Source organism: Oncorhynchus gorbuscha, linkage group LG05 (assembly GCF_021184085.1).
Source record: "Oncorhynchus gorbuscha isolate QuinsamMale2020 ecotype Even-year linkage group LG05, OgorEven_v1.0, whole genome shotgun sequence".
Taxonomy (NCBI): Eukaryota; Metazoa; Chordata; class Actinopteri; order Salmoniformes; family Salmonidae; genus Oncorhynchus; species Oncorhynchus gorbuscha.
In genome coordinates this window covers 87,206,931-87,226,866 of record NC_060177.1, presented here as the reverse complement: position 1 = coordinate 87,226,866, position 19,936 = coordinate 87,206,931, and the positions used below count along the sequence as shown (strand labels likewise).

General features: G+C 42.0%; 1 protein-coding gene across 1 annotated transcript in view; it reads right to left on the bottom strand.

Annotated features, from left to right (window-relative positions):
* The window catches only part of LOC124035300 (perforin-1-like), an 11,865-nt gene extending 11,295 nt beyond the window's left edge, over positions 1-570 (bottom strand). The window contains exon 1 of the mRNA XM_046348761.1: positions 438-570. The gene's annotated coding sequence lies outside the window, so the exon portion shown is untranslated. The remainder of the gene's footprint in view (positions 1-437) is intronic.
* Between the last annotated feature and the right edge of the window lie 19,366 nt (positions 571-19,936).

The window sequence follows — 19,936 nt, the reverse complement described above, 5'->3', positions numbered from 1 at the left end:
AGAGAGAGAGACAGACAGACGGACGGACGGACGGACGGACGGACGGACGGAGAGAGCGAGAGAGAGAAATAAATTGAAGATGCACAAGAACAATCCTGAATCAGCAGAAATACAGGCTCTTATTGAATTGCAGAATTTGATTAAAAAACAAGCATATCCAGGATGGAGGGAGATGACACTTGATACAGAAACTAATGGTTTTACACATTCAGTTCTGACAGTAAACCTGTCTGAGAAGTCATCCAGTGTACTCAACCAAACTGACACTTCATTTCTATATCTGCCAATCTAAAAGTGCTTTAAGGAACGCCACTCACTGTCTGCAGTCGACTGAATACCAGCCACAGTCTACAGAGATAACAAAGATGAGATGGATGCCCAAAGAGAGAGAGAGAGAGAGTAGTAGAACAACACCAGAACAACAGATCATGTCTTACCTGGATATTCTTGAGCTGTACGTCTGTCTTCTCTAGTCACCCAACTGCAGATGGTCCTTACTGTGCCATCTAGCTGTTTATAAAGAGCTCAGCCCCCCCCCCCCCAGGTGGTATGTTGACCCACAGGTGGTATGCAGGACTACTTAACCAATGAGAACACACCTTATATTACCACGAGACGTATGGAAGCCTATAAGGTGTAACAACAAATTCTGATACTATTTGTTCAATCAGCATTTCAGATACTATTCCAGATAATGTCAAAAGGCCAGCCCAGTGAATCAACAGTTAGGTGAGGACATTACTAAGGGTGGAGATGGTAAATAGTACTGCATAGAATCTGTAATTCTTCAGTAATACCATGAATCATTATATACAGTTCATTCAGAAAGTATTAAGATCCCTTGACTTTTTCTACATTTAGTTTCTTTACGGCCTTATTCTCAAATTCATTAAAACAATTATATCTTATCAATCTACACACATTACCCCATAATGACAAAGATAAAACAGATTTTTTTATTTTATTTTACCAAATGTATTTAAAATATTAAACAGAAATATTCAGACTCTGCTATGAGACTCGAAATTGAGCTCAGGTACATTCTGTTGCCATTGATCATCCTTGAGATGTTTCTACAACTTAATTGTAGTACACCTGAGGTCATTTCAATTGATTGGACATGATTTGGAAAGGCCCACCCCTGTCTATATAAAGTTGACTGTGTATGTCAGAGCAAAAATCAAGCCATAAGATGGAAGAAATTGTCCATAGAGCTCTGAGACAGGATTGTGTTGACCATAAATCATATTTAAGATTCCTGGCACTGAGACCATACACCTTGACTTACCAGGACACACATCAGCAGCAGGGCCAAGGACAAAGAGAGAGAGAGGGGAGGACATGGCTCACAGCAAGGGAAGGATGGAAGAAGGACAACTAGGAGAGAGAGAGGAGGACATGGCTCACAGCAAGGTCAGGATTGAAGAAGGACAACTAGGAGAGAGAGAGGGACATGGCTCACAGCAAGGGCAGGATTGAAGAAGGACAACTAGGAGAGAGAGGAGGACATGGCTCACAGCAAGGGCAGGATGGAAGAAGGACAACTAGGAGAGAAAGAGGAGGACATGGCTCACAGCAAGGGCAGGATGTAAGAAGGACAACTAGGAGAGAGAGAGGAGGACATGACTCACAGCAAGGGAAGGATGGAAGAAGGACAACTAGGAGAGAGAGAGGAGGACATGACTCACAGCAAGGGAAGGATGGAAGAAGGACAACTAGGAGAGAGAGAGAGGAAGACATGGCTCACAGCAAGGTCAGGATTGAAGAAGGACAACTAGGAGAGAGAGAGGAGGACATGGCTCACAGCAAGGGCAGGATTGAAGAAGGACAACTAGGAGAGAGAGGAGGACATGGCTCACAGCAAGGGCAGGATGGAAGAAGGACAACTAGGAGAGAAAGAGGGGGACATGGCTCACAGCAAGGGCAGGATTAAAGAAGGACAACTAGGAAAGAAAGAATTTTCCAACTTCAGTCCTCATGTTCCCCCGACAGCACACATTTTTGTTGTATCCCAGGACAAAAACACTGGATTCAATGTGTCAAGGACTCAACGGACAACTAGGAAAGAAAGAATTTTCCAACTTCAGTCCTCATGTTCCCCCGACAGCACACATTTTTGTTGTATCCCAGGACAAAAACACTGGATTCAATGTGTCAAGGACTCAACGGAAGCACTAGGAGAGAAAGAGTGAGACAGAGAGAGAGAATGAGAGAGATTTCTATCAACATTTTGCAAATATACTCAACAAAAATATAAACGCAACGCAACCATTTCTAAGAGTGAGAAAGAGAGTGAGTGCGAGAGAGTGAGTGCGAGAGAGAGAGTGCGAGAGAGAGAAGGTAGAGAGAGGTAGAGATTTCTATCAAAATCTTGAAAATATACTGAACAAAAATATAAACACAACATGCAACCATTTCATTAGATTTCACTGGTTGTTCTCTGTTTTTAATGATCAGAGTTTGTCTTCTGTTAGTTGCTTCAGTGTCACGTCCTGACCATAGAGAGTCCTTATTTTCTATGGTAGAGTAGGTCAGGGCATGACTGGGTGGTTACTCTAGTTTATTATTTCTATGTTGGGTTCTAGGTTTGTTTTTCTATATTGGTGATTGTGTGTGATTCCCAATTAGAGGCAGCTGGTAATCGTTGTCTCTAATTGGGGATCATATTTAAGTAGCTGTTTTTCCCACCTGTGTTTGTGGGATATTGTTTTGAGTTAGCGCACGTAGAATCTCTGTTGTCACGGTTCGTTGTTAGTTTATTGTTTATTTGTTTTTGTCTTGACTTTGTTTCACTTTCTAATAAATAATGTGGAACTCAACATCCGCTGTGCCTTGGTCCGACATTTATTCTAACGACATTCAGAGTTGTTTGATGTAAAAAGTCTATAGGATCTGAATTATATACAGTTTCATAGAAACTTTTAAAATTGGCATTAATAGCATTGTTGTTTCTAATTACTAATCTTTTAAAATTATAACTGGTTCAGAATGTATGTGTTTTCTGAGAGATGGAGCATATTTACCAGGTTAATTTGCCATTAACTAGTATGTTTTATTTGAGTTTAATCTGTAATGGTTGGCTCTCTTCGGAAGTAAATATTCAGCATTTTCATTTTCTTCTTTACCTTGTAAACATATTTTTTTCTGGTCTTTTTCTAACACAGTGATTTATTTTTCTCTGTATCAGGGGGCTGATTTGTCTATCCTCTGTCTACATTTGTAATGGTAAAGGTTAAAAAAAAATGTATTGTATTACATAAAATTCAGTTCTAGAAGATACACTCTGTTCATTCTCCACATTTTGTCGATAAATGTATTTTCTGGAGTAATTCATCATGATACCGGAGAATGATCTGATATCTCCCTGTAGCAATTTTTTATCCAGTAATTTGTTGAGAGCATTTTTTAAAATAAAACATGTAGTAAATTCTTGGATAGCTTTTCTTTAAGAAAAAAAGGACTAGTCTTTTGCAGTAATCTCCAGGTGTCCTACAAATAATTTTTATAGATGACGTTTTTCAGCCTCTTTGGAGGCTCCTTAAGTCTGCCTGTTTTGTTACTATAGAGTCCTTGCAGAAAGAATTCAGACCCCTTGACTTTTTCCACATTTTGTTACATTACAGATTACAGCCTTATTCTAAAATTGATTAAATAAAACGTGTTCCTCAGCAATCTACACACAATACCCCATTATGATTTTTTTTTTATGGAGAAAAAAGGGTTTTAGTAATGTTTGCAAAACAAAAATTCCTTATTTACATAAGTATTAAGACCCGTTTATTTTACTGACAACTGTTATGTCAACATAAGTAGTCCTACATACGAGATCTTTATAAACAGCTAAATGGCACAGTAAGGACCATCAGCAGTTGGGTGACTAGAGGAGACAGACGTCCAGCTCGACTATCCAGGTAAGATATGATCTTAGTCTTACACCTCTCTCTCTCTCTCTCTCTCTCTCTCTCTCTCTCTCTCTCTCTCTCTCTCTCTCTCTCTCTCTCTCTCTCTCTCTCTCTCTCTCCTTTGTTCTCTGTAGACAGTGGCTGGGATTTAGTCGACTGCAGACAGTGAGTGGCGTTCCTTAAAGCACATTTAGATTGGATCAATAGCAGATATAGAAATGAAGTGTCAGTCTGGTTGAGTACACTGGATGACTTCTCAGACAGGTTTGCTGTCAGAACTGAATGTGTAAAACCATGGGACTGACAGTTTCTATATCAAGTGACATCTCCCTCCATCCAGGATGTACTAGTGTGTAAATCAAACACACTTCTCAAAAGCCACTATCTGCAATTGAAAAAGATTCTGTATTTATGCTGATTCAGGAATGTTCTGGTATCTTCTGTCTGTCTGTCTGTCTGTCTGTCTGTCTGTCTGTCTGTCTGTCTGTCTGTCTGTCTGTCTGTCTGTCTGTCTGTCTGTCTGTCTGTCTGTCTGTCTGTCTGTCTGTCTGTCTGTCTGTCTGTCTGTCTGTCTGTCTGTCTGTCTGTCTGTCTGTCTGTCTGTCTGTCTGTCTGTCTGTCTGTCTGTCTGTCTTCCTCAACTGACTAATCTCCTAACACTGATGTCCTCGTCTTTCAACTCTATTTTTACTCTCTGAATGCAGTTTGAGGTGATACTTTCAAGCACTAAACATGGACATGTTCATGTCTTCCCCTCCTGTCCCCTCCCCTCCCCTCCCCTCCCCTCCCTCCCCTCCCCTCCCCTCCCCTCCCCTCCCCCTCCCCTCCCCTCCCCTCCTCCTCTCTCCCAGACAGTGTACCATGGCCTCTCTCCTCTGTCCCTGGGACTGCTGGTGCTATGCACCCTGGCCCTTGTACACTGTGACCTGTATGACGGCCCCATCAGGGTGTGGGGCCTTAGTGCCTCCAATCTGAAAGGAGACTTCCTCTCCTAGCCAGACCCCTACGTCAAGGTGAATTGATTCATTTATTTATTCTTTATTTAACCTGAACAATCAGTTAATAAATCATTCTTATACACCTGACTGTAGTGTTAACCTGTACCTGTGATACACATGACTGTAGTGTTAACCTGTACCTGTGATACACATGACTGTAGTGTTAACCTGTACCTGTGATACACATGACTGTAGTGTTAACCTGTACATGTGATACACATGACTGTGGTGTTAACCTGTACCTGTGATACACATGACTGTAGTGTTAACCTGTACCTGTGATACACATGACTGTAGTGTTAACCTGTACCTGTGATACACATGACTGTGGTGTTAATCTGTACCTGTGATACACATGACTGTAGTGTTAACCTGTACCAGTGATACACATGACTGTAGTGTTAACCTGTACCTGTGATACACATGACTGTAGTGTTAACCTGTACCAGTGATACACATGACTGTAGTGTTAACCTGTACCTGTGATACAGATGACTGTAGTGTTAACCTGTACCTGTGATACACATGTGCCACAGGGTTCAATTCTCGGGCCGACTCTTTTCTCTGTATATATCAATGATGTTGCTCTTGCTGCGGACGATTCCCTGATCCACCTCTACGCAGATGACACCATTGTATACACTTTCGGCCCGTCATTGGACACTGTGCTATCTAACCTCCAATCGAGCTTCAATGCCATACAACACTCCTTCCGTGGCCTCCAACTGCTCTTAAACGCTAGTAAAACCAAATGCATGCTTTTCAACCGATCGCTGCCTGCACCCGCATGCCCGACTAGCATCACCACACTGGATGGCTCCGACCTTGAATATGTGGACACCTATAAGTACCTAGGTGTCTGGCTAGACTGCAAACTCTCCTTCCAGACCCATATCAAACATCTCCAATCGAAAATCAAATCAAGAATCGGCTTTCTATTCCGCAACAAAGCCTCCTTCACTCACGCTGCCAAGCTTACCCTAGTAAAACTGACTATAAGAGCGTCTGCTAAATGACTTAAATGTAAATGATCCTCGACTTTGGCGATGTCATCTACGAAATTGCTTCCAACACTCTACTCAGCAAACTGGATACAGTTTATCACAGTGCCATCCATTTTGTCACTAAAGCACCTTATACTACCCACCACTGCGACTTGTATGCTCTAGTCGGCTGGCCCTCGCTACATATTCGTCGCCAGACCCATTGGCTTCAGGTCATCTACAAGGCCATGCTAGGCAAAGCTCCGCCTTATCTCAGCTCACTGGTCACGATGGCAACACCCATCCGTAGCACGCGCTCCAGCAGGTGTATCTCATTGATCATCCCTAAAGCCAACACCTCATTCGGCCGCTTTTCGTTCCAGTACTCTGCTGCCTGTGACTGGAACGAATTGCAAAAATCGCTGAAGTTGGAGACTTTTATCTCCCTCACCAACTTCAAACATCAGCTAGCTGAGCAGCTAACTGATCGCTGCAGCTGTACATAATCTATTGGTAAATAGCACACCCATTTTCACCTACCTCATCCCCACAGTTTTTATTTATTTACTTTTCTGCTCTTTTGTACACCAATATCTCTACCTGTACATGATCATTTATCACTCCAGTGTTAATCTGCAATATTGTAATTATTCGCCTACCTCCTCATGCCTTTTGCACACATTGTATATAGACTCCCATTTTTTTCTCTGTGTTATTGACTTGTTAATTGTTTACTCCATGTGTAACTCTGTGTTGTCTGTTCACACTGCTGTGCTTTATCTTGGCCAGGTCGCAGTTGCAAATGAGAACCTGTTCTCAACTAGCCTACCTGGTTAAATAAAGGTGAAATAAATAAATAAAATAAACATGACTGTAGTGTTAACCTGTACCTGTGATACACATGACTGTAGTGTTAACCTGTACCTGTGATAAACATGACTGTAGTGTTAACCTGTACCTGTGATAAACATGACTGTAGTGTTAACCTGTACCTGTGATACACATGACTGTAGTGTTAACCTGTACCTGTGATACACATGACTGTAGTGTTAACCTGTACCTGTGATACACATGACTGTAGTGTTAACCTGTACCTGTGATACACATGACTGTAGTGTTAACATGACTGACTGTAGTGTTAACCTGTACCTGTGATACACATGACTGTAGTGTTAACCTGTACCTGTGATACACATGACTGTAGTGTTAACCTGTACCTGTGATACACATGACTGTAGTGTTAACCTGTACCTGTGATACACCTGACTGTAGTGTTAACCTGTACCTGTGATACACCTGACTGTAGTGGTATCAGCACAAAACATGGTATAAACAGTATTGGGTACAGACAACAGCACACAGGCAAGAAGGTAAAGAAAGCAATCCATCACATGAAGCCACAACTGCCAGTAAGAGTGTCCATGGTTGAGTCTTTGAATGTTTTTTAAAGATGTTTTTTGCAGCTCGTTCCAGTCACTAGCTGCAGCGAACTGAAAAGAGGAGCGACCCAGGGATGTGTGTGCTTTGGGGACCTTTAACAGAATGTGACTGGCAGAATGGGGGATGCACAGTGGGGCAAAAAAGTATTTAGTCAGCCACCAATTGTGCAAGTTCTCCCACTTAAAAAGATGAGAGAGACCTGTAATTGTCATCATAGGTACACTTCAACTATGACAGACAAAATGAGAAAAAGAAATCCAGGAAATCACATTGTAGGATTTTTAATGAATTTATTAGCAAATTATGGTGGAAAATAAGTATTTGGTCACCTACAAACAAGCAAGATCTCTGGTTCTGTGCCATTGGAACACAAGAGCGATGGATGCTGATAATGGCCCTCTGTACGCCTCTTTAGATATTCCATTAAAAATCTGTCGTATGGGACTTTTCCTCTGTGTCATGTAGTAACCCATGTGTGAACTAATTGTGTGTGTGTTTATGTCATGTTATTCTGGGATTGATTAGTTAGTTAGTAAATAAATCATGAAACCCATTTGTATATCTCGGATTCTATGCTAGGGTTGGTGCAGACATCCAAGGGTTTGCGACATTCAGAAAATGATTAATGTGATAATACATTAATAAGTGACTGTAATCGATAAGATATGAAAATATCTGAAGAGTTAATTCAGGAAATAGAGAAACACTTAAATATTTTCCCGTGGTGCCCCGACTTCCTAGTTAATTAAAGTTACATGATAAGTTTAAATGCGTAATAAAATTAAACATAGAGAATTGATTTGATATAAAACAGTCACATTTAATTATAGCCAACGACACAAATCAAATCAAATCAAATTTTATTTGTCACATACACATGGTTAGCAGATGTTAATGCGAGTGTAGCGAAATGCTTGTGCTTCTAGTCCGACAATGCAGTGATAACCAACAAGTAATCTAACTAACAGTTCCAAAACTACTGTCTTATACACAGTGTAAGGGGATAAGGAACATGTACATAAGGATATATGAATGAGTGATGGTACAGAGCAGCATACAGTAGATGGTATCGAGTACAGTATATACATATGAGATGAGTGTGTAGACAAAGTAAACAAAGTGGCATAGTTAAAGTGGCTAGTGATACATGTGTTACATAAGGATGCAGTCGATGATGTAGAGTACAGTATATACATATGCATATGAGATGAATAATGTAGGGTAAGTAACATTATATAAGGTGGCATTGTTTAAAGTGGCTAGTGATATATTTACATCATTTCCCATCAATTCCCATTATTAAAATGGCTGGAGTTGGGTCAGTGTCAATGACAGTGTGTTGGCAGCAGCCACTCAGTGTTAGTGGTGGCTGTTTAACAGTCTGATGGCCTTGAGATAGAAGCTGTTTTTCAGTCTCTCGGTCCCAGCTTTGATGCACCTGTACTGACCTCTCCTTCTGGATGATAGCGGGGTGAACAGGCAGTGGTTCGGGTGGTTGATGTCCTTGATGATCTTTATGGCCTTCCTGTAACAACGGGTGGTGTAGGTGTCCTGGAGGGCAGGTAGTTTGCCCCCGGTGATGCGTTGTGCAGTCCTCACTACCCTCTGGAGAGCCTTACGGTTGAGGGCGGAGCAGTTGCCGTACCAGGCGGTGATACAGCCCGCCAGGATGCTCTCGATTGTGCATCTGTAGAAGTTTGTGAGTGCTTTTGGTGACAAGCCGAATTTCTTCAGCCTCCTGAGGTTGAATAGGCGCTGCTGCGCCTTCTTCACGACGCTGTCAGTGTGAGTGGACCAATTCAGTTTGTCTGTGATGTGTATGCCGAGGAACTTAAAACTAGCTACCCTCTCCACTACTGTTCCATCGATGTGGATAGGGGGTGTTCCCTCTGCTGTTTCCTGAAGTCCACAATCATCTCCTTAGTTTTGTTGACGTTGAGTGTGAGGTTATTTTCCTGACACCACACTCCGAGGGCCCTCACCTCCTCCCTGTAGGCCGTCTCGTCGTTGTTGGTAATCAAGCCTACCACTGTTGTGTCGTCCGCAAACTTGATGATTGAGTTGGAGGCGTGCGTGGCCACGCAGTCGTGGGTGAACAGGGAGTACAGGAGAGGGCTCAGAACGCACCCTTGTGGGGCCCCAGTGTTGAGGATCAGCGGGGAGGAGATGTTGTTGCCTACCCTCACCACCTGGGGGCGGCCCGTCAGGAAGTCCAGTACCCAGTTGCACAGGGCGGGGTCGAGACCCAGGGTCTCGAGCTTGATGACGAGCTTGGAGGGTACTATGGTGTTGAATGCCGAGCTGTAGTCGATGAACAGCATTCTCACATAGGTATTCCTCTTGTCCAGGTGGGTTAGGGCAGTGTGCAGTGTGGTTGAGATTGCATCGTCTGTGGACCTATTTGGGTGGTAAGCAAATTGGAGTGGGTCTAGGGTGTCAGGTAGGGTGGAGGTGATATGGTCCTTGACTAGTCTCTCAAAGCACTTCATGATGACGGAAGTGAGTGCTACGGGGCGGTAGTCGTTTAGCTCAGTATACAGTTATCGTTGCCACGCCCTGGCCTTAGTTATCTTTGTTTTATTATTTTGGTTAGGTCAGGGTCTGACATGGGGGATTTATGTGTTTGGCTTGTCTATGGGTTTTGTATGTTTATGGGGTGTTTTCTAGTCTGGTGTTTATATAAGTCTATGGTTGTCTAGATTGGTGCTCAATTAGAGGCAGGTGTTTATCATTGTCTCTGATTGGGAAACATATTTAGGCAGCCATGTTCTTTGGATATTTTGTGGGTGGTTGTCTTCTGTCTTTGTGTCTATGCACCAGATAGGACTGGTTCGGTTTTTCACATTTGTTGTTTTGGTATTTTGTAGTGTTCACGTTTATGGTCTTTATTAAACATGTTGAACTCTAACCACACTGCGCTTTGGTCCGATCCTTCGTCCACAGAAGAAAACGGTTACAATCGTGCTTAAACCTGAGTGTAATAACTATTTGTTGTTCTACGGTTTGGCCCTCTTTCATAATCAGCATTTAAGATAAATACAACATTTACCCCTTGGTGATAATTAAGTCCTTATGTTATGTTGAACCCACAACGTCAGGGAGCCCTCTGTTATACTTACAGTTACATATGACCCCCCCCTCCCATGTGGAAATGAACTGAATGATAATTCATAACGGTATATTATCAACAACAAAAATATGACTTCATCACACCAGATGGGGGCGCTGTTGTATAGAGAACTGCTGGCTAGGATTCCTAAGGCTTCTTATAAAAGGACTGCTAAGGTATGTCGCCAGTGACAACCGTAAGGCTCTCCAGAGGGTAGTGAGGTCTGCACAACGCATCACCGGGGGCAAACTACCTGCCCTTCAGGACACCTACACCACCCGATGTCACAGGAAGGCCAAAAAGACAGTCAAGGACATCAACTACCTGAGCTACTGCCTGTTCACCCCGCTTTCATCCAGAAGGTGAGGTCAGTACAGGTGCATCAAAGCTGGGAACAGAGAGACTGAAAAACAGCTTTTATCTCAAGGCCATCAGACTGTTAAACAGCCATCACTAACATTGAGTGGCTGTTGCCAACATACAGCCTCAATCTCCAGGCACTTTAATAATGAATAATTGGATGTAATAAATGTATCAGTAGTCAACAATGCCACTTTATGTAATGTTTACATATCATACATTACTCATCTCACATGTGTATTCTGTACTCTATACCATCTACTGCTTCTTGCCTATGCCGTTGGGCCATCGCTCATCCATATATTTAAATGTACATATTCTTAATCATTACTTTACACTTGTGTGTGTATAAGGTAGTTGTTGTGAAATTGTTAGATTACTTGTTAGATATTAATGGCACTGTCGGAACTAGAAGCACAAGCATTTCGCTACACTCGCATTAACATCTGTTAACCATGTGTCTGTGACCAATCAAATTTGATTTGATTTGATTCCCAAATAACATAATGCATGTTTACTCCACACATTTTCCCTGACACCCCAAAGTACTGATGAAATGTTGAATGCTTAGCAGCACATGGAAACGGTCAACTTCACACACTTATGAAGAGAATATATCCCCACTGCCTCTGCTCTGGCCAACTCACTAAAGACAAATGCTTTATTTGTAAATGATGTCTGAGTTTTGGAGTGTGCTGTTTATCCCAAAAACAAAAGTAAACGTATATTGTACCGTCCGTCTGGTTTGCTTGATGTAAGGAATAAGAAATTACATATACGTTTGATAAATAAGTATATTTTAAACCAAATAAATTTAGACTTTTACTCAAGTTGTATTTAACTGGGTGACTTTTGCTTTTACTTCAGTCATTATATATTAATGTATCTTAATATACTTTTTCCAGCACTGCTTTCAGATCAGGGGAGACCTGCCCCTTATTCATAGTGTCTCAGATTAGGAGTGCTGATCTAGGATCAGGTTTTCCCAGTCCAGAACAATCTCCTTCAATGTGATCTAATAAGCCAAACTGTTATGAACACACTTCATGAATACGGGTGTAGATCAGGGCCCGTGTCCACAAAGCACCTCAGAACTAGAGACTGCTTTCCAACAACAGGTGGTTTCTGTTGACTATCTAACGGATGTTCTTGAACAGGAAAACATCTGGGAGCAGAGCATTACATTTACATTTTAGTCATTCAGCAGACGCTCTTATTCAGAACAACTTACAGAGAAGGACAGAGGAGTCGAGGAGAGGACAGACTTTTGGCCAAATGAGAATCTCCCAGTGAATAAATGTATCTCAGTGACGGGGAAAGTAATGAGTGGTTGAGAGGTTGAGTAGAGTGTTAATGTATTAGTAGGTAAAGGAGGAGTCTGCTCTCCTCATTGATTACCTACTTCAGCAGAGGATTCACAAGAGTGTCCTTTCAGCTTCTAGCGTGGAAGTGTTTTAAACTCCACCCCCTTTGAATCAGATGTTGTTTTCTGGAAGGAGAAAAGCATGCTACTTGTATGTGTGCTTGTTTGTCAATGGACTGATATCCAGGTTGGGTCTGCCTTGCGTATCCCTAACCCTCTCCAACCCCTGCTTGGACTGATATCCAGGTTGGGTCTGCCTTGCGTATCCCTAACCCTCTCCAACCCCTGCTTGGACTGATATCCAGGTTGGGTCTGCCTTGCTTGTGATCCCTAACCCTCTCCAACCCCTGCTTGGACTGATATCCAGGTTGGGTCTGCCTTGCGTATCCCTAACCCTCTCCAACCCCTGCTTGGACTGATATCCAGGTTGGGTCTGCCTTGCGTATCCCTAACCCTCTCCAACCCCTGCTTGGACTGATATCCAGGTTGGGTCTGCCTTGCGTATCCCTAACCCTCTCCAACCCCTGCTTGGACTGATATCCAGGTTGGGTCTGCCTTGCGTATCCCTAACCCTCTCCAACCCCTGCTTGGACTGATATCCAGGTTGGGTCTGCCTTGCGTATCCCTAACCCTCTCCAACCCCTGCTTGGACTGATATCCAGGTTGGGTCTGCCTTGCGTATGCCTAACCCTCTCCAACACCTGCTTGGACTGATATCCAGGTTGGGTCTGCCTTGCGTATCCCTAACCCTCTCCAAACCCTGCTTGGACCACAACACCACAGAGGCAGAATTTTACATCATTCAAGCAAGGTAGTTATTCATGTTATTAATGACCCACAGTGTGGTCATTAATAACGTGACAGCCCATTGGATAATCACAGTGTGGTCATTAAAAACGTGACAGCCCATTGGATAATCAGTGTGGTCATTAAAAACGTGACAGCCCATTGGATAATCAGTGTGGTCATTAAAAACGTGACAGCCCATTAGATAATCAGTGTGGTCATTAAAAACGTGACAGCCCTTGAGCAATGGACAATAGACTTGTGGAAACCTGTCCTTTGGTCTGATGAGTCCAAATTTTAGATTTTTGGTGCCAACCGCTATGTCTTTGTGAGATGCAGTGTAGGTGAATGGATGTTCTCTGCATGTGTGGTTCCCACCGTGAAGCATGGAGGAGGAGGTGTGATGGTGTGGGGGTGCTTGCTGGTGACACTGTCTGTGATGTATTTAGAATTCAAGGCACAGTCATGGATTACCAGAGTGTGACTTTCCTGGTCCTGTCCCTCAGGTCAGTTAGTCATCACAGGAAGGAGTAATGGATGGATAGTTAATTTATTTCCAAAGCTGCAATCATGGGACACACACAGTATGGATGAATGATGAGTAGTCAACCGGAAATAATTAGCACTACCACAGCAATTCTCCATAATTCTGCTGTATAATATACTAAGAAAAGATAAATTGAAATGTCTATCAAAGTCATTGTGATCGTAGAGTGGATTTAACCATTTCTAATCATTCCTAATTTACTATAATACAAATAAATTGTTTCCATGTGTAATCTCATTCACAACATCAGAATAAACTGTCATACATTTTAGTATTGAAATACTGTATATCAAATGAACCTGAAAAATGACTCAACGTCAAACCCTTGTGGTTAAGAAATATAATACACCAAGAATGTACCACATATTTTCCTAAGCTAACAAAACAAAACCATAAAACCCACATGGCAAACTGAGATTCAACAATTAACATTTTTGTGATGGCCACTTCAATACTTTGACTTTGTTGTTCTTAAGCCATTTTGCCACAACTTTGGAAGTATGCTTGGGGTCATTGTCCATTTGGAAAACCCATTTGCAACCAAGCTTTAACTTCCTGACTGATGTCTTGAGATGTTGCTTCAATATATCCACATAATTTTCCTACCTCATGATGCCATCTATTTTGTGAAATGCACCAGTCCCTCCTCTGCAGCAAAGCCCATGGTTGGGATGGTGTTCTTTGGCTTGCAAGCCTCCCCCTTTTTCCTCCAAACATAACGATGGTCATTATTACAAAACAGTTATATTTTTCTTTCATCAGACCAGAGGACATTTCTCCAAAAAGTACGATCTTTGTCCCAATGTGCAGTTGCAAACCGTAGTCTGGCTTTTTATGGTGGGTTTGGAGCAGTGGCTTCTTCCTTGCTGAGCGGCTTTTCAGGTCATGTCGATATAGGACTCGTTTTTACTGTGCATATAGATACTTTTGTACCTGTTTCCTCCAGCATCTTCACAAGGTCCTTTGCTGTTGTTCTGGGATTGATTTGCACTTTTTGCACCAAAGTACGTTCATCTCTAGGAGACCGAACGTGTCTCCTTCTTGAGTGGTATGGCGGCTGTGTGGTCCCATGGTGTTTATACTTGTGTACTATTGTTTGTACAGATGAATGTGTTACCTTCAGGCATTTGGAAATTGTTCTCAAGTATGAACCAGACTTGTGGTCTACAATTTTTGTTCTGAGGTCTTGGCTGATTTCTTTTGAGTTTGAAGGTAGGCCTTGAAATACATCCACAGGTACACCTCCAATTGACTCAAATTATGTGGTCCTTCTGTAGCTCAGTTGGTAGAGCATGGCGCTTGTAACGCCAGGGTAGTGGGTTCGATCCCCGGGATCACCCATACGTAGAATGTATGCACACATGACTGTAAGTCGCTTTGGATAAAAGCGTCTGCTAAATAGCATATATTATTATTATTAACATATAAAGAGTGGCTTCTGCAGCGATACGCCATCCTATCTGGTTTGCGCTTAGTGGGACTATCATTTATTTTCAACAGAACAATGACCCAAAACACACCTCCAGGCTGTGTAAGAGCTATTTGACCAAGAAGGAGAGTGATTGAGTGCTGCATCAGATGACCTGGTCTCCACAATCACCCGACTTCAACCCAGTTGAGATGGTATGGGATGAGTTTGATCGCAGAGTGAAGGAAAAGCAGCCAACAAGTGCCCAGCATACAGTGCCTTGCGAAAGTATTCGCCCCCCTTGAACTTTGCGACCTTTTGACACATTTCCGGCTTCAAACATAAAGATATAAAACTGTATTTTTTTGTGAAGAATGAACAACAAGTGGGACACAATCATGAAGTGGAACGACATTTATTGGATATTTCAAACTTTTTGAACAAATCAAAAACGGAAAAATTGGGGGTGCAAAATTATTCAGCCCCCTTAAGTTAATATTTTGTAGCGCCACCTTTTGCTGCGATTACAGCTGTAAGTCGCTTGGGGTATGTCTCTATCAGTTTTGCACATCGAGAGACTGAAATGTTTTCCCATTCCTCCTTGCAAAACAGCTCGAGCTCAGTGAGGTTGGATGGAGAGCATTTGTGAACAGCAGTTTTCAGTTCTTTCCACAGATTCTCGATTGGATTCAGGTCTGGACTTTGACATGGCCATTCTAACACCTGGATATATTTATTTTTGAACCATTCCATTGTAGATTTTGCTTTATGTTTTGGAAGACAAATCTCCGTGCCAGTCTCAGGTCTTTTGCAGATTCAATCAGGTTTTCTTCCAGAATGGTCCTGTATTTGGCTCCATCCATCTTCCCATCAATTTTAACCATCTTCCCTGTCCCTGCTGAAGAAAAGCAGGCCCAAACCATGATGTTGCCACCACCATGATTGACAGTGGGGATGGTGTGTTCAGGGTGATGAGCTGTGTTGCTTTTACGCCAAACATAACGTTTTGCATTGTTGCCAAAAAGTTCCATTTTGGTTTCATCTGACCAGAGCACCTTCTTCCACCTGTTTGGTGTGTCTCCCAGGTGGCTTGTGGCAAACTTTAAACGACACTTTTTATGGATATCTTTAAGAAATGGCTTTCTTCTTGCCACTCTTCCATAAAGGCCAGATTTGTGCAATATACGACTGATTGTTGTCCTATGGACAGAGTCTCCCACCTCAGCTGTAGATCTCTGCAGTTCATCCAGAGTGATCATGGGCCTCTTGGCTGCATCTCTGATCAGTCTTCTCCTTGTATGAGCTGAAAGTTTAGAAGAACGGCCAGTTCTTGGTAGATTTGCAGTGGTCTGATACTCCTTCCATTTCAATATTATCGCTTGCACAGTGCTCCTTGGGATGTTTAAAGATTGGGAATTTTTTTGTATCCAAATCCAGCTTTAAACTTCTTCACAACAGTATCTCGGACCTGCCTAGTGTGTTCCTTGTTCTTCATGATGCTCTCTGCGCTTTTAACGGACCTCTGAGACTATCACAGTGCAGGTGCATTTATACGGAGACTTGATTACACACAGGTGGATTGTATTTATCATCATTAGTCATTTAGGTCAACATTGGATCATTCAGAGATCCAATACTTTCGCAAGGCACTGTATGTGAGAACTCCTTCAAGACTGTTGGAACAACAATGCAGATGAAGCTTGTTGAGAGAATGCCGAGTGTGCAAAGCTGTCATCACAGCAAAGATGGCTACTTTGAAGAACATCAAATATATTTTTATTTGTTTTTTTGGTTACTACATGATTGCATTTGTGTTATGTACAGGGTGGTAAATATAGGCAATCCGTGTCAGTCGAAGAGTCTCTTAGTTTTCTTTTAGAGTTTGGTTCTCCATTGTTTCCGTGGTTACTCTCTGCCATTTTTTTGTTTTGACTGCGTTGATAGTGTTTGTCTATAAAATTCTCTAGTCCTACAAGTTGTTTTGAGTTATTATCCAGTTTGGATGTTATGAGACTACCTCAGCCTTGACCTGAATTCCTTGTGGGGGTCAAAATAGGTGAGCACAGGTTCTGGCTCTTTCATCTGCTGGAACGCAGCGTCATGAATTATGTCCCACACAAACTCACTGCTCTGTTTCAGGAGCTGACGTAGTGGTGTGTTTACTTCTGACAGTCTGGGTGCAAACCTGGTGATCCAGTCTGTAGGCACAGTCTCCTTTACAACGATTTTGCCTTTCTCTATGACGTCCAGCTGAGCTTTCAGGCGTGCTGTGTTCTGCTATACTTTGGAACATGTCAGATAACTCCTCCATAATGTTAGTTGCATTCTGTGTTTCACTCAGTGTTGCATTTGCATTGACAGACAACACCCGTTTGATTAAATCCATGTCTAGACAAGCCCTTGTGTGCTGAGAATGTAGAACTCTAACATGACTGCAGTGTCCTTATGTCAGATCCATTTGAACATCCAGTGGTTCACCACCACACCCTGTGAGTTGACATGTTGCTGGTTTGAGAACTGCACTGCCAAACCTATTCTTGAACCTGTTTGCTGGTATTATGTTCACCTGGGCACCTGCATTCAGTTTAAATCTAACTTTGTGCAATTCCAGTCCAAGCAAATGATTGCTCAATGTTTGTTCCAACGTGATCTCTTGTGTCAGTCTCTCTGTACAGTTGGATGAGCGTGCAATGTCTGTCACGTCCGTCGTATGAAGGAGACCAAGGCGCAGCGTGGTACGCGTACATTCTTTATTATTATAAGAATGAACACTGAACAAACTAACCAAAATAACATGTGAAGCTAAACAAATGAGTGCTGACAGGCAACTACACATAGACAAGAACCTACAAACACAAAAGGGAAATTGGCTACCTAAATATGATCCCTAATCAGAGATAACGATAAACAGCTGCCTCTGATTGGGAACAATGTCAGGCCACCACAGACATACAAATACCTAGACCTACAAAACCCATAGACATACAAAAACCCTAGACAATAAAAAACTAGCTGTCACGCCTTGGTCATTGTATTTTGTGTTTTTGGTATATGTTTGGGTAGGCCAGGGTGTGACATGGGTTTATATGTTGTGTTTCGTATTGGGGTTTGTATTAATTGGGATTGTGTGTGATTAGGGGTGTGTCTAGTTAGGCTTGGCTGCCTGAGGCGATTCCCAATTGGAGTCAGGTGATTCTCGTTGTCTCGGATTGGGAACCGCATTTAGGTAGCCTGAGTGCGCGTTGTATTTTGTGGGTGATTGTTCCTGTCTTGTGTTTGTCACCAGATAGGCTGTAATTAGTTCACGTTCCGTTTGTTGTTTTCTTATACAGTTATTTAATGTACCGCATTTATCTTCATTAAAGTCATGAGTAACCTACACTCTGCATTTCGGTCTGACTCTCTTTATACAACAGAAGAATGTCGTTACACTAGCATACCCACCATCGTCACACCCTGACCTAACCAAAATATAAAGAAAACAGAGATATCTAAGGTCAGAGCGTGACAATGTCTATGTTCTTTTCCAAAGTCAAATCTGATGAGCCATGACTCAATAGCTTTTCATGCACTTCATGTGAGTTCGTAGCAAAAACAATCCGATCTTTAACCATCTCGTCAGTGTTTGGACAGTTAGTCTTTAACTGTCAACTTTACCTGGGTAACAAAATACTCAAAGGACTTGCTAACTCCATGTAGATTTTCTTGAAACTTTTATGACATATTCCTCAAACTTGTCATAATACGTTTTCACTATCTTTGCCTCTGTGTTTGTAAGTGTCCACTTATTAAATACATCTCGTCATTTTTCCCCAATCCACAACAGGAGATAGCTGCACTTCTCCATCTCGTTTTTAGCACGTAACAATCCAGAGAACATTAGTTCGACATGCTGTTGAAACTTTCTCCACGAGCCAGGTAAGTTTGATGAATGCCAATCCATCCTCTGTGTTGGAAAGCCCCATGATTCTCATTTTATTATTTTGATTATGAGTTTCTTTCTTTCTTTCTGACACCATGTTACATTTCCACTTGACTGTCACTCTTAGTGTTTAAAATTAAAGGAAAGGGATTGACAACGAATATTGAATTGACTTGTTTATTTCTCACCATCTCAACCCAAAAGTAATGTATGTGGACTTGACGTAAACTTAGGAGACTTTATGTCAGGGATGCAGCATGTGATAGTCTAGACGTAATCATACAGAACATAATATATCATAGCAGGATATTACAGGGCTCTCTAAAGTGTTTGTCCCCAAGTTGCAGGGATGTCACATGTCCGTCCTACTCATATCAGTACACTGGTAATAACCTAAGCATTACGAAACTTTGTTTTGAACAAATAAGCCACACGTAGCAAATAAGCCATTAAACTATTTGTTAACCAAATTCGACACTCTCTCATTGACCTCCTAGTTAAATGAATGTTTTAAAATGAGTGTGTGAGCTGGATTTTAGACGGATTCAGCCAGCAGGCTGACAGGTTAGCTAGATTACTAATTTTCGTGCACATTTCGAATTTGATAAATACCGATTCTACAACCACAATATAGTAGAATTAGGTTGTGAAGACTTGGTAGATATTAGATACAGATTTATAGTTTTTGTTAAGATTAACTCGGAATCTTTTGAGGATGAAAGGGGATTCAGCGAACGTCGTGGCCTTGGGTAACGTTTTCGAATGCTAGGATAGCTTATTGTGACTAATCTTATTTTTAGCTAATGCCTGAGAGTTTGCTATCACACAGATCAGTGTAGACAGCCGTCTGACCTGAGAAAATGCACATCATTTACTTCAATGGGGAACACCCGTTCTATTCATGCTATTTCTACGGTAGTGACTTTGTGGTGAGTTGGAAAGGAACCTGTTGTTGCTGACCTGCTGTTGTTGTTCTCTAGCCTGTATCATAGGATGTGTGTTCTGGTCTCTGATTGTACACCATCATCACGATCTGAACCGTGCTATCTCAGATATTTTCTTTTCACATTGTCCTTTCTAACGAGGCTCCAGAAACGTTGATGGATGTGTAACCAGGT